Source organism: Notamacropus eugenii, chromosome Y (genome assembly GCF_028372415.1).
Source record: "Notamacropus eugenii isolate mMacEug1 chromosome Y, mMacEug1.pri_v2, whole genome shotgun sequence".
In the NCBI taxonomy this organism is placed as follows: Eukaryota; Metazoa; Chordata; class Mammalia; order Diprotodontia; family Macropodidae; genus Notamacropus; species Notamacropus eugenii.
The window spans coordinates 3330390-3345239 of NC_092880.1; the positions used below are offsets into that span (position 1 = coordinate 3330390).

The 14850-nt window shown below is 34.3% G+C and overlaps 1 pseudogene; it reads left to right on the forward strand.

Annotated features, from left to right (window-relative positions):
- Positions 1–14850, forward strand: part of LOC140516707 (olfactory receptor 5W2-like) — a 226340-nt pseudogene that overhangs the window by 210336 nt on the left and 1154 nt on the right.

Consider the following 14850-nt stretch of genomic DNA (forward strand, 5'->3'; position numbering starts at 1 on the left):
TTTATTTTGTATATTTCTGCACATGTACACGTTTTCTTCTCTGATAACATGTAAGGTATTTGAGGACAGAGCATGATAGCACTTGAGCTTGTGACAGTGGCTGAAATACAGTACATGTTTACTAAATGCTTCCTGATAGATAAGTTATAGTTTAAGGTTCTAGATTCCAACTGGAAAGGATTTCAAAGGCTTTGTAGTCTGCTTATCTAATTTAACAAAAAAAAAGAAAAAAATGATATTAAAGAGACTAGGATCTGTTCAAGGAAACATAATTATAAAGAATAAAATGCAGGATTTGAATCCAGGTCTTTTGACTCCTAAATTTCTTCTCTTTATTGTCCTATACTGCTAAAGTTCTAAATACAGGGGGAGAGTTGGAGGACTCAGGCAACTTCTGCCAAAATCCACGTAGTGCCACATAAATGAGTCTTATTTTTTTGAACTTAGGTAAGCAGTTTTATATTTATCATCAATATATCTTGATGTTAACCACACGGCAACAAACAGAGAGTATAAAATATAAGGACAGAGGAGGAAAAATGAAAATTTTTGTTTGTTTTTATGAGAAGGATCACAAGAAATCTCTAAATCTATAAGTACCAAGTGATGATAGTGACTATATGAATAACATAGCAACAACAACAAAAACAAGACATTTCACAGAGGAGGAAATCATTCCAGTTGAGGGGAGTAGATTGTTTGTGGTCATATAACCATGATCACATACCTTGGACTAGAATCGGGAAGTCTTCTGATTTTGAGAGTGAGCATCCTTTTCCCATACCACTCTCTTTCTTATATGTTTTAGTCTTATGCCCTGTTTGTCTACTTCCTGGGTAACTGAAGACTGTAACGGCCTGCAACTTAAAAGATAGGTTTTTTTGTTGGTGTTGTTGTGTTTTTTTAAAGAATAATTAATCATAAATCCTTCTGCCACAATATAATGGGGTTGATGGAACTGCTTGGATTTCCAAGAAAATTGATGGAATATTTTGATATCATTGAGGATTAGAAGAATATAATAGTTAAAGTCAGCCTAGGAATTTCCCCCAAATTGTTAATGCGTTAAATTAATGAAATCTACTTTGTTGATACACAAGACAATTCACAAAAATGGGAGGTACAGAGGAAGAAAGAGGAGAAAAACAGGAAAAGGAATAGGGAAATGAAAAAGGAAAAATACAGAGGAGGCAAAGGGGGGGAAAGGAGAGTCAGAGAAAGAGAATGTGACATGACTTACCTGTGAAAATGATCAATAAATCAAGGACTAATTGTCTCTTTCAAGGTGTAAATCAGGGGTGGGAAACCTGCATCCTTGAGACCATATGTGGCTCTATAGGTCCTCAAGTGCGGCCTTTTGACTGAATCTAAACTTCAAAAAACAAGTTCCCTTAATAGAAGAATTCCTCACCACTCGTGTAAATACTCACAATGAAAATTAAACAGTCATCTCTTGAGTTTCTAGAATACCACTATCCCCAAATGTTGAGTTCTTAACTTCAGGGAGAACAACACTTTTAACTACCTATGAAGACATTTATAGAAATCTGTCAAAATAGCAAAGCGTATTTCTCAATGTTTAATAAGTAGAAAACTGGGGTGAAAAGAAGGGATTATTTTGTAGACCCATCTCCATAGTTCTGTGGACAAGAAGGAATACCTTGAAAGTTTTTTTGATCTAGCTACGTGTCAGGAAGCAAAGTTTTGTAGTATATAGAATGTTGTTCTTACACTGAGGAAGATCCAAATTTGAATCTTGCCTAAGACATTTATTAATAGTATGACACTGGACAATTAATTTAACTTCTCTGTGCCTCTAATGTCTCATTTATAAAATACAGTAAACGTAGATCTTGCTTCCCAGAATTGTTAAGAGCATAATAATACATTTAGCTACTCATAAAGCACTCTATAAACTGTACCATTTGCCTAATATTATTTTTGTTTCTAAAGAAAAAGAAAAATTCTTCCTGACATATTATTCAATATTATTCTTTTGTGTGGCATTTGTTTATATCCTGACCATAATGATGGCCCTTATGATCTTGGCCAAGATATGTATTTTCTCTTATCATCATTTTTTTTATTTGTAAAAAGTCAACATATTTATATGATAAAATTGATATTTTGGGGAATAAAAGTCTGCTGTATTAATATATACTTGGATTAATATGTACCAGGATTGCTGCTTTGTAAATTGCTTTCTCTAGCTACATGTCTCTGAATAAATCTCTTCTTGAATTGATACTACTACATTCTTTATTATTTATAAGTCAACCTGCTCTTTGGGATTTCGGGGATCTCTGATCAGACACCTCACTTCTCTTGCCCTTACTTTTCTTATTTAGAAAAAGAGTGAATTATACTAAATAATACCCTGAGGGCCTTACATACTTAATTTTGTTTTTGTGGTCTTAGTTTACTGACTGATCAAATTGTTATGCTTCCCATTTAGCAAGCTTTTATGTCAGTTATAGAACTGAGTTTTAGAAAATGTACTTTGTTACTAGAAGCATATTTCTGTCGCAAACCTTCTTCTCTATATTTTTCACGTATATATTTTTTTCAAAGTATAAATGAAAGGGTTGAGCATGACAGCAGTGATAGTATAGGAAAGAGCCACCACTTTGTCCTCCTTGAAGATGGTGAATGGTCTAATGTAAATGAAGAACATAGGGTCAAAGAATAAAATTATAGCAGTGATATGGGAACCACATGTGACTCTCACCAGTGTGTCCATGAAGGGAGAAAAATGTCACAGCATAGGAAGACATAAAGACCATGAAAACTACCAAGCCCACCATCTCTGAAGTTACAGTGACTAAGTGATCCACGTTTTGAGCATCATTCTTCAGACAAGTTCTTGTGTAAGATACATATCACAGAAGTAGTGACCTATTTTCTTTCGGGCCACAAATATGTTAAAACAATGAGTAAATGTGGAAACGAATGAACGATTTCCTCATTAAAGGCAGCTAAAACCATCATGCTACACCCATGCTTCGTCAGAATCTCCTGATAATGCAGAGATTTTCAGATGCCCACATACCAATCACAGGCCATCCCTGTGAGGATGAAGACATCTGTGACCCAAGAGAAGTTCATTGTAGAGAGCTAGGCTAGGCATTTGGTGTAGTAAATGCTCTTGTTTTCAGTCAACAAGTCACAGATGAGTTTGGGGGTCACTGTGGACGTGTACAGACATCTACAAGAGACAAGTTTATCAACAAATAATATATGGACTGGGGAATGAGCTGACTCCCCAGGACTGATGTCATGTGTTGCCCTTTAGAAGTGTCATATAGGAATAGTATAAAAAAAAGAATCTGTACCACATTATTCTGGGAAAAGAATAAGAGAATAAATTCAACTATTGTGCTATTAGAAATGATGAACAAGAAGACTTCAGAGAGAGCTGGAAAGATTTATATAAACTGATACTGACTGAAAGGAGCAGAATCAGGAGAACTTTGTACACAGCAATAATCACAGCGTGAGAGGAATTTTTCTGGTGGACTTAGTACTTCATTGCAATGCAAGGACTTAAAAATTCCCAATGGACTCTTGAGGCAAAATGCTTTCCACATCCAGAGAAAGAACTATGGAACTGGATTGCAAAATGAAGCAGACCCATTTTCTTTTGCATTATGTTTCATTTCGTTTTATGGTTTCTCCAATTCGTTTTAATTCTTCTATGCAACATGATTAAGATGAAAATGTGTTTAATAGGAATGTATGTGTAGAACCTATATAATGTATGCTGTCTCAGGGAGGGAGTGAGGAAGGAGGGGAAAAAAATCTAAGATATATGGAAGTGCCTGTAGAACACTGAAAACAAATAAAATAATTTAATAAAAAAGAGAATAGATTCAGTGACATTATTCTGATTTTATGGTGGTTCTTCAGAATTGAAGCGTCTCCAGTATATATATATATATATATATATATATATATATATATATATATATATATATATATATATATATATATATATACACATATATATATATATATACACATACATATATATATACACATACATATATATATATACACATACATATATATATATACACATACATATATATATACACATACATATATATATATACACATACATATATATATATATACACATATATATATGTATGTATGTATATATGTATGTATATATTACATGACAATGGCCAGAGCACTGATCTTTGGTAATACTGATCAAGCTCACTCATGAGTCTCACAGAAAGGTCTGATGCTTAAGCATCTTTCAAAACTGAAATACAAAATATATTTCAAGGATATGTATGGCTTTAAATTTAAAAGATAACTCTTTTTTTCACATTGTCACAAAATCTCAAATTCGGTGTCATGCACAAAATAAAATATTTTGACCTCTACTGGAAAAAAAAAATCGTCTCTTCAACTTTCTCAGTAGTGCCTATTTCACCATTTTTAAAATCTCTAGTGATAGAGAGGTCATCTCCCTAGACTGATAAAATCCAATAATTTTTTTTGTAAATAGGTTCAAGATCAATTTGATACTAAGCAGCTATGGGACACAGGGAATAGAGCATATAAATTAGAATCAGTAACACCTGAGTTGAAATCTTACCTCACTTACACTATGTAACCATGGGCATAGAGAATGCAAGGCCTTAGCCTAAAAGGGCCAGAGTCTCCCATTGCATCCTGGGTCATCTCCAGTCATCCCGATGAACATCTGGACACTGGACACAGATGGTTGTGGAGGAGAAAGTGAGGTTGGTGACCTTGAACAGCCCTCTCTCATTCAAATCAAAGTCAACCTCAAGTCATGTTATCATTTCCCTCATATCATGGTCCTCTTAGAAAATAAATTTAAAAAAACATAGCTAGTAATTATATAAAACTGGTCTATTGATGATACGTCTGTTTTAAACAGGTAAGCTAGTAAATACCTTTAGGATTAATCCTAAAATCTCTCTGTTGACTATAAATACTTCACTTAAATGTCTTTACTGCAACTTTTCTACATGTCCTTGGAGAAAGTGTATTGAGAGAAGTGAAATATGGTATGCACTGTAATAACAGAATTTTACTACTTAGAAGAAAGTACTTCATAACTTAGAAACTTATCATACTAGCATTAAAAGTAAAATCAGATCGTAGGATACATAAATAACCATATTAAATAAATATTTATTTTTCCAGATTGGCTAAAATAATAGAAAGGGCAAGTGACAAATGTTGGAGAGGATGTGGAAAAATAAGGATAGTAATTCACTAGTGGGGGAATTGTGAAAAGGTTAAATCATGTTGGAGAGCAACCTGAAATTACGCCCAAAGAACTACAAAACTGTATAATCTTTGATTCAATAATGCAGCTATTAGGTCTATTTCCAAAGATGGTTAGAGAAAAGAATAAAAAGGACCTATCCTTCTAAAATGTTTAAAGCAGCTCTCTTTGTGGTCACACACAAACAAAAATCCTGTATATTGCAGGAATGCCCATCAATTGGAGAAAATTGTGATATATGATTGTGATGGAATACTCCTGTGCTATAAGAAATGAGGAGTTCTATGATTTTGGGGAAAAAATGGAAAGATTTACATGAAATACTGAAGAGTGAAATGAAGAGAACTTTGTGTTAGCATGTTTATTAATAAAAGAGGTCAGTGACCCTCTAAAATGCCAAAGACTCCTCATGGTGGTGGGCTCAGAGTTTAGATGCCCTTGGAAGAACTGGTGTTCCTGGAGGTACAATGAGCTCTGATTGGTTAGCAGTTAATGGGAAAATGAAATTTGCAAAGTAGGTCTGGGCTTCATTACAATGACTGCCTTGACGACTTGTATCAGTCAAGACATCATCAAAGAGACCTATCAATGTCAATGTCACCTGTCCTACAAAAGGGAGATTCCACATTTTCCCAGACCTGTCAGAGCAAACACAATGAGAGGAATACACCTATTAGCCTAAACTTAGAATTTCTTTTATAGTATGATTAGATCTTAGCCTGGGTAATTCTTTGCTTAAGATTTCCCACAATGGGAGATTTATGGATGATCAAGTAGAAAAGTTTCCCCTTCAGTAATTGGTTATTAATGAAAGAGAGAACAGTCATTTCTCTCAACACTAAGTAAAGACTGAAGTTTTTTTTCTTTATTTTTATTGCTTCTCTCCTTTTTTCTTAGCATGGTATAATGGCAATTTAAATGGGAAGATCTTTCCCATTCATTAATAGGCCCATGTGACCTGCTGAAAGCACCTGGAAGCCTAAGTCAAGTGTAGTAGGAGGAACTTGCTGAACACATAGAACAAGAGTGGAGCAGAAAGAAGAGGAAGTTAGTGATAGTGGTTGGGGCAGAGGAGAGAGGACACAGGCCAGCAGACACAGCAAAGCTCTTGAGTGTTGGTTTATGGGAAGGCCCTGGCAGCAGGGAGGGGAGACTTGGGAATGCCTTCATCCCTATATGTGCTAATGTGTATTGACTTCTTGACTACTATGAGGGATTTGGTTTTCTGGTGTCTGCATGAATGTTTTTCTTCTGCCTTTTGTAATGGCAACTAAAATAGCATCTTTTGCTGTTTTTGTTTTACTAAAAGTACCTCTGATTGAATAAAGTGATTAAGGAGGATCTTTCCCATCCGCTGATGGGCCTACCCATTTTGGGAAGCTTGATTAGGAGAGTGTTTTGTAGGAAGGTAGCAAGTAGCTTTTTTTTTCTGTTGAGGCACTGGGTCAGAAAGTTACTGACCTCTGGCTCTAAAAAGTATATAAATACTCTGAGGGTGAGCTTTTACTTTGGGCCTTACTGACTGGAAAAGTGTTACTTTGGCCAGAGAGACTCTGGATAGCCGCTAAGGAGCCCCTCAGCTGAAACTCTGAAATTGATGCTTCCTTCTCTGGTAACTATGTATTCATGGAATGGTCAGACATTTTGGAAGTATGTCTGCTGAATTTTGATTTCTCTATATTTTCTCTGAAAATTTGATATTGATTTGCTTGATTAAAGTGATTGTTAACCCCTTGAAAATGTTTTCCTTTTATAAACGCAGATCTAAAAACCTGTGGTAGCAGGTCCCCCTGTTTATGTTGGGGTGCTTACTGTTACACTTTTTATACGGAGGGTCTTTTATACTTTGCAATTCAGAACTGCACCAGCATTCGTAATTGTCTTCAGTTCTGTGAATATTGCTTGGGCAATACACATGTTTAATATGAAAATGTTTTACATGAATCCAAATGAATAATGTGTCACATTTTTTTTAACCTCAATGGGTGAGGGAGGGGTCAAATGAGGAAGAAAGTTTAGAATGGTAAATTTAAATAACTCTGTGTGTGTGTGTGTGTGTGTGTGTGTGTGTGTGTAGACAAATTCAGGGAACTCTTCGTTTTTTAAGTGATAAAATGGTTCAGAGATAAATATTTTCCTCTAAATATTAATTTTCAATGTATTTTTGGCCTACATCACAGTACTTTGTTATTAACGATGGTATAGTTTTTCTTGAAACAGAATTATTTCTCTTTATTTTTTTTAATAGTCCATGTTTGCAGTTCAGTTTAAAAAGTTTTGAGAGTGCAGCTGTATCATCCAATAACTGCTTTTAAACTCAAAGCTTGCTCAAGAAAACATTCCTAGAAGGCTCCTTACTTGATATATTTGGCATGGAACCCGTGATATATAATGCATGTTTTCAGTTCCCTGGACTCATCTTTATTGGGATAATGATTATCTTCCTGGCACCAGTACTCACGATGATTCAAATGAAATAGAGTCACCATTCATAAGACCCCCTCCTTCTAGTGGAGGAAAAAGCCTTTGGCTTTAATTAACTGCTCTCTTGGTATAATACAGGAATCTATATTTGCTCTTCATATTTGTGTAAGCAGTAATCCAAAGTTCCAAGGATCTGATTTTTTTTAATGGGAAAATATAAACAAAAAATAGCCTTGTTTTTTTCATTAGTTTTGTTTTGTTGTTATTGTTGTTTTAATAAGGGACAAACGTAAATACTTTAGCACCTACTTTGTACATGTATCCAAGGTTTTCAGGTCTGTATTGACCCTCTGGCATACATGATACATTTGTCCACATAGAGTTAAATAATTAGATGTTTATACACATAGTTATTTTTATAGAAATAGATATTTGATTTCTCTCCACCTCCTTCTGCAAAGAATAGAAAAGGTAGAATTATTTTTGAGTTGTATTGTCTACTTGCCTGGCAAACTAATCACTCCCTTTCCATATTTCTCTTTTAATATCATTATTTTCTCCATTTGTATCCAGAAGATTTGAATTGGTCATTTAGCTTGTCCTGAGGTCAATAAGTAATTGCTGTGTACTTAATATATATCAGGCATTATGCTAAGCATACAAAGGAAGACCAAAGAAATGATCCCTTCCCTCAAGAACTTCATAATGAAATGAGGAGGACAGCAGGTAAACAACAATGCAAATACAAGATATATACAGGATAAGTAGAATATAATCCCAGAGGAAAGGCACTAGTAGGAATGAGGACCAGAAAAAGCTTAGTGCTGAAGGGAATATTTGAACTGAATGGTGAAGGGAGGCCAGAAAATCAACAGGTGGAACAAAGATGAAGAATTCTCCTGGATGAGTTATTTCATCTCCTTACTCATAAATTTATTTAACTGTAACATGAAGAGATTCAAATAAATGATTGTATCAAGAAGCACCCAAACATTCACATGGGGACTTGCTATCACAGGTTCTTAAATCTGCATTCATAAAAGGAAAGGGAACTTTTGAGGGATTAACGATCATTCTGTTCAAGCACACGTATCATTCAGTTAGTTCAGGGGAAAGTTTGAGGGGTGGGGGAAAGGGACATAGCTGCTTGGCAGCTTCCCAGAGTGTCATTTGGCACACAAACCTTCCAAAAACTAAGCCCCAAAGTAAATCCTCACCCTCAGAATATTTATACCTTTTTAGGTCCACCCTTGAACACCAGCGTCTCATTAACAAAAGGTGTGGCCCTTCTTATAAATCTTACCTAATCAAATTTCCTTTAATGGGCAGGTCCATTAATGGATGGGGAAGATCTTTAATCACATCATCAACACAAATACATATACTTCTTCTAGTTAAAGAAACTCTCTACTTTTCTCCTGGACTTTTGTCTGTACTTACTCCTAGTAAAGACTCTTAATTGATAAAGGCAAGATTCAATCAAATGCGTTCTACTTCTTCATTATACTAAAGTAAAAACAGCAAAAGATCCTACTTCACTTGCCCTTACAATGATCTCTGGATTAATTCAATTTAAAATCCAATGAGACTGTGATTTCAACTGATTTAATATATTTTTCTTTACTACTATACATGTGGGGTGCCTTAGTACTACTAGGTGGTGCCTTGAATAGAGTACCAGTCTTAGAATCAGAAAGAACAGATTTCAAGTCTGGCCTCAGACACTTAATGTCTGCATGACTCTGGATAAAATACTTACTCTATTTGCCTCTTCTGTGGAGCTGAAGAAAGAACTGGCAAACAGCATTAGAATCCTTGCCAAGAAAAAAAAATGGGATCAGGAAGAATCAGACAAGACTGAAACACCTGAACTATTTGATGTATTAGAATGAAACCAGATTTCCCAAGAGATAGAGTAGTTTCTCTATGATGACTTTTTTACACTTTACTCCAATTTAGCTAGGAATAGGCAAATAAGTTACAAACAAAATGCTACAGGTTCTTCTCACAATCTATTTCTAAATGTTTGAGAATTCCTTGTCATCTCCTTCCTGACTCCCTTACACATACAAATAATAAGCTGAGCATGGAGCTTACCTGAACAAAATGAAATTCCTACCTGTAATGAGAGGTTCATCTCTGAGACTACTTCCTCCTTGAAACCTGCTTCTAATTTTCTAACAGAGAAAGCATTCCTTTCTTTTATCTTCTATATCATTTTGCTTCATGTTTATGCTCTTAATATAATAGAAATTACATAGTAGTTCTATAAAAATAGTCTGTTCATGACTATGTGCCACTTATTTCATACAAGACAGCAAGGAAATTCCTCAGGGATTAGTCTGAAAATCTCTCTACTGACTATAAATATACCTCTTTTATCAATTCAGTACAATTTTCTAGATGATCACAAAGACAGTGTATTTAGCAAATTATAATATGCTACTACATGACATAAACTTTTACTACTTGAAAGAACCTTAGGACTTACAACAACGGAAGGATAACACTGGGGGCAATATTGAAACCTAGGATGTCAGATTAAGGACCTAAGAGCATAGTCTCAGCTTGGAGATACTATTAAACACAGAAGAGCTCAGCTAGAAGCAGCCTATGAAATCATGTTAATTTTATAGAGAACAAGGGATAAGAAACGTCTGATGGGATTATACTTGGGGAAGAAATGAAGGAGAATCAATTCGTGTCTTAGAATTATCAGAGCTTTCTACCTTTTTCCATTTTGTTCAATTATATTACTTAGTGTTGAATACCTCAGAATATAGGTCAAGTATTAATTTATCTGCAAATTTAAATGCTCTGAGGATAGGCTGGGCTTCCTAATTCCCTTTCTTTTTCATATGTCTTGTTAACATGGTGAAGTAATTTTCTTTGTCAATTTAGCAAACAATTACATTTAGAGTTTCCAAACAGAAACCTTTCTGTTCATTATTTAATTTGAGGATCATTACACAAGACTTCTGAAAGATGATACTTCATATCCTACTTTCTGCGTGTCACAAATGAAGAAGCCAAGAGTTAAAGAAGCTAACTGGATTGCAGAAGAACACATAACTGAAAAGTGGCAGAGGTGAGGCCTCATCTCAGTGTTTTCTGTCTCTGGGTCCAGTGTTCTATGAAGTATTACAATTTGCCTCTCCTCATGGTATAAGATGGAAAAAAAAATATTTCCAGCAATCCAACAGAGCTGAGGCATGCAAAAGATGTGAGGTTTTTGGAATAGATTCATATTTTCTAGCTTTCTCTTTGATCATATGCAGAGTATTTTCCAGTGTTTTTTTTTTTTCAGATTATTTTACAGATCAAGTTGCTGAGATACAAATAAAGAAAGCAACATGGACAAGGTCACAGAGCTAGTTCATGGAAGAATTGGGACTAGGACAAAAAATTCATGAGAATCTGTCCTGGATACTTATGAGACTGGTCACAATTTATCACTTTTTTTTTTTACTTAAGAGGTAAAAATGATGGGGAAAAGGCTACCTGTATTCAGTATTTTATAATTCTTGCAATTTTTTAAACATTTTCCCTGACCAATTGAAAACTTTGTGCAGTAGAAAGTGTTCTTAATTCTGAGTCACAGATACTGGGTTTAAATCATTGCTCTTTTAGTTAATATGAGAGTGACCTTGGGAAATTCATTTCACTTCCTTAGACCTCACATCTCACCTGCAAAATAATGTGGTTGGATGAAATACTTCTAAGGTCTCTTTAATTTCTAAAATTTATGATTTTTATAACACTGAGGCTGTTAGAGTCTGTCTGAGTTAGCTGAAGAAATTTGTAGAACATCTTATTTCCCACATTATAAGGAATAAAAGCAAGCTACAATCCCAAATGGCTAAAATGTATGAAATGAAGAAAGGCAACGTGATTTTATTGGAAATTGACAGACACAATTAGAAACAAAAAGAGTGAGGCATTTGAGAGAAGATAAGTAGAAAAGTGATTATACTATATCAAGAAATGTAAATTAAGTCTCATTTTTGTTCCCAACAATTGAATGCAAATAAATTTATGTTTGTGATGGCATTGTGTATTGTAGAAGGAATTTTCAGTAATCACTGTTATAAAAATGCAATATATTGTAATTTATTCCAGAATGTTTTAATGGTGAATTTTTTTTCCATTATACAAGCAACTGTAATATTTACAAAGAGGCAACTGAGGAAAAGAGATCTTTCATATAAATGAATTCTATTATTGGAGTGCGGGAGTGAGGAAGTAGATTTGAGGAAGTAGACTAATCAAGTCTGATTAGTAAATGTGCTACTTCTTGCAACAGAGATCTGTTTTGATCCCTGAGAGGTAAGTGCCTTTGTTTAGTGTCACAGTAAACCAGTAGATGTCAGGAGACTTAACTCATGGTTTCCTAAAAGGGAAACAAGCTCTCAATCTTTTGTGCTACAATGAAGCTCAACTTTCTTCTCACACAAAATGAGAGACTAATAAAATAAGAAATATAATATAATAGATTTAGAGCTGTAAAGAAACATAGAGATCATATAGTCTTACCATATCCATTTTCAAATGAGAAATCTGACTCCCTGAGAGGATGAATGATTTTGAGTAATAATACCAGGAGTAGCAGTGACAGATTTAAATCCAAATTCTTTGACTCTTTAATCAATATATTATGCCCAGTACCATACTGCTTCTCTAAGCTTAAAGAGAGCCCTCATGGACAATTTCAGCTGACATGATCACTCCATTGTATTGCATAGTGTAAAATTACACATTTATATAAATTCTATACAATAAAAGATGAGTTACTAGTTAGATGATGAAAAGAGAATATTGGTCTCTATAACATCTTATTGCAAAAAAAATGTTCTTTAAACATAGTCTCTGTAGGAAGCTTCCCTGGATACCAACTGCTTTGAGGGTTGTAGAGACAGCTTTTTCGAAGACTCAATCTGTTTCCCTGAGAGTTTGTTAAGAGGATGGTCATGTTGATACAGATTCTTTATTTCTTCTCATTTTTATGGCTCCCTAAGAGGCAACAATTCGCTGAGAAGCTCATTATGTGTGACCTGGAGAAGTTTCAGTTATCTTCTGCCGAAATTACACTATACATTCCAAGGGAAAAATATCCATTAATGGGATTATGGCGGTGAAATAGAGCCCACTGTGCAGTAATGAATGACTACATTTCTCTTCCACTATGTCAGTCACATGCATATTTCATCATTGTTTCAGAGAAATGAGGTTTAAACCTGAGTCCTCTGAGCATGCACACATTGTCCCCATAGCTTCATGCAATAGCACTTCAAATGGACATTTTGGAATGAACTCAAATGTTTCTCAGAGTTTTCCAAATATGTCAGCTCAATATATTTGTGGCTCATGAGTAGAAATATTTTTAAGCTTTTTTTATTATTGAATAATCATAGTTTTAAATAAGCTGTTTCCTGTGATTCATCATAAATTATCTTACTTTTACATGAGTTTGAGTTTCAGAAACTGATTAGTAAGTGATTTCAAATGTCTTTTAAATCAGTACTCAAGGAGACCTGTACTTTTTGTGGTTCATTGAAAGGAACAACCGTTTCAAAATTTGTTTTCTTTGATCACTGATTAAATCTGGTGGCTCTTTGGTAATTATTTATTTGGTGCCCAATCCTGGGATTCTAAATAATGAACCAATACATTTCCACATTTGAAAAATTAAAAAAAATCATCTCCAAGGTATTTCATAAATGACATGAGATAAAGTAGCATAAGGGGCATAACATAACATTTGGAGGCAGAAGACCTGTGCTCACGAGCAAATTGCTCCACTTTTTAGCTGTGAATATTTCAGAATATCCCTTTAATTCTCCACATTCCAGTTTGTCTATCTAGAAATAAGGATGATCTTTACACTACCTACCTCTTAGGGGTTTTGAGCAGTTGGAACATTTTTTGAATTTAAATATGATGTAATGAGATACATCATTATGCTATAGAAGTAGAAGGTACATTCTTTGCAATTGCAGAGATGGCAGTCTTTTAAAAAATGTTTTAACATATTGTAATCTTTGTTCTTTTTTCAGTGTTATCTCTGGTCTTATCAATATAAACATCTCAACAATGCATAGTAAATCCTGTTCATGACTTCCCATTTTATGCTGCAGTAATCATTGCTTTCCCATGATATCACTCAGGTGTATGCACTTCTTACACAGGAGAACATCAAAGGGAAAAAGGAAAAGAAGCTGTATGTTCTAAAATGTTTATAGCAGCTCTCTTTGTGGTGGAAAATAATGGGTAACTACAGGTATGCCCATCAATTGAGGAATGGCTGAACTAGTTGTGGTATATAATTGTGATGGAATATTCCTGTGCTATAAGAAATGATGAGCTCAGTGATTTTAGGGAAAAAAATCATGGAAAAAGTTGCATGAAATAATGAAGACTGAAATGAGCAGAAACAAGAAAACACTGTATACAGTAAGAGCAATATTGTTTTTAAGAACGAATTTGAGCAAGAAGTTATTTTGACTTATAAATTCTGAAATTAACTATAAAGAAAATATGAAGAAAGACACTTTTCCCTTTTTCCCTAATCGTCTTTGGAAATAGACCAAGTAGTTTTATTGCTGGGTCAAAGCATATAGGTAGGATGTGTGTTTAAAGGAGGAACCTATTACAACTGAAAGCTCTTTGAAATTTCCTAAGTCCAAACCCTTCTTTCTTTCTTTCTTTCTTTCTTTCTTTCTTTCTTTCTTTCTTTCTTTCTTTCTTTCTTTCTTTCTTTCTTTCTTTCTTTCTTTCTTTCTTTCTTTCTTTCTTTCTTCCTTTCTTTCCGTCTTTCCTTCCTTCCTTCCTTCTTTCCTTCTTCTGTCTTTTCTGCATTTCCTTAATGGCAAGTGGTTCAAAGGGGTCATATAGAAATAAATAAGACGATCTTTGTTCTTCATGAGTTTCTTCAAGTTTGCCAAATTTACGTCATTAATTTTTTTTCATTTTGTTAAACTGCAAATATTATCATTATTTCCATTTCCTGTACAGATGATTATTATCTCCTTCTTTATGCTTCTTCCAGTATAAAGCATAGTAGTAGTAACTTTTAGTCAAAGGAGATGGACAATGTAAGAAATTTATTTCTATATTATTGACTTATTTTCCAGAATAACTGTACTTAATCACATTTC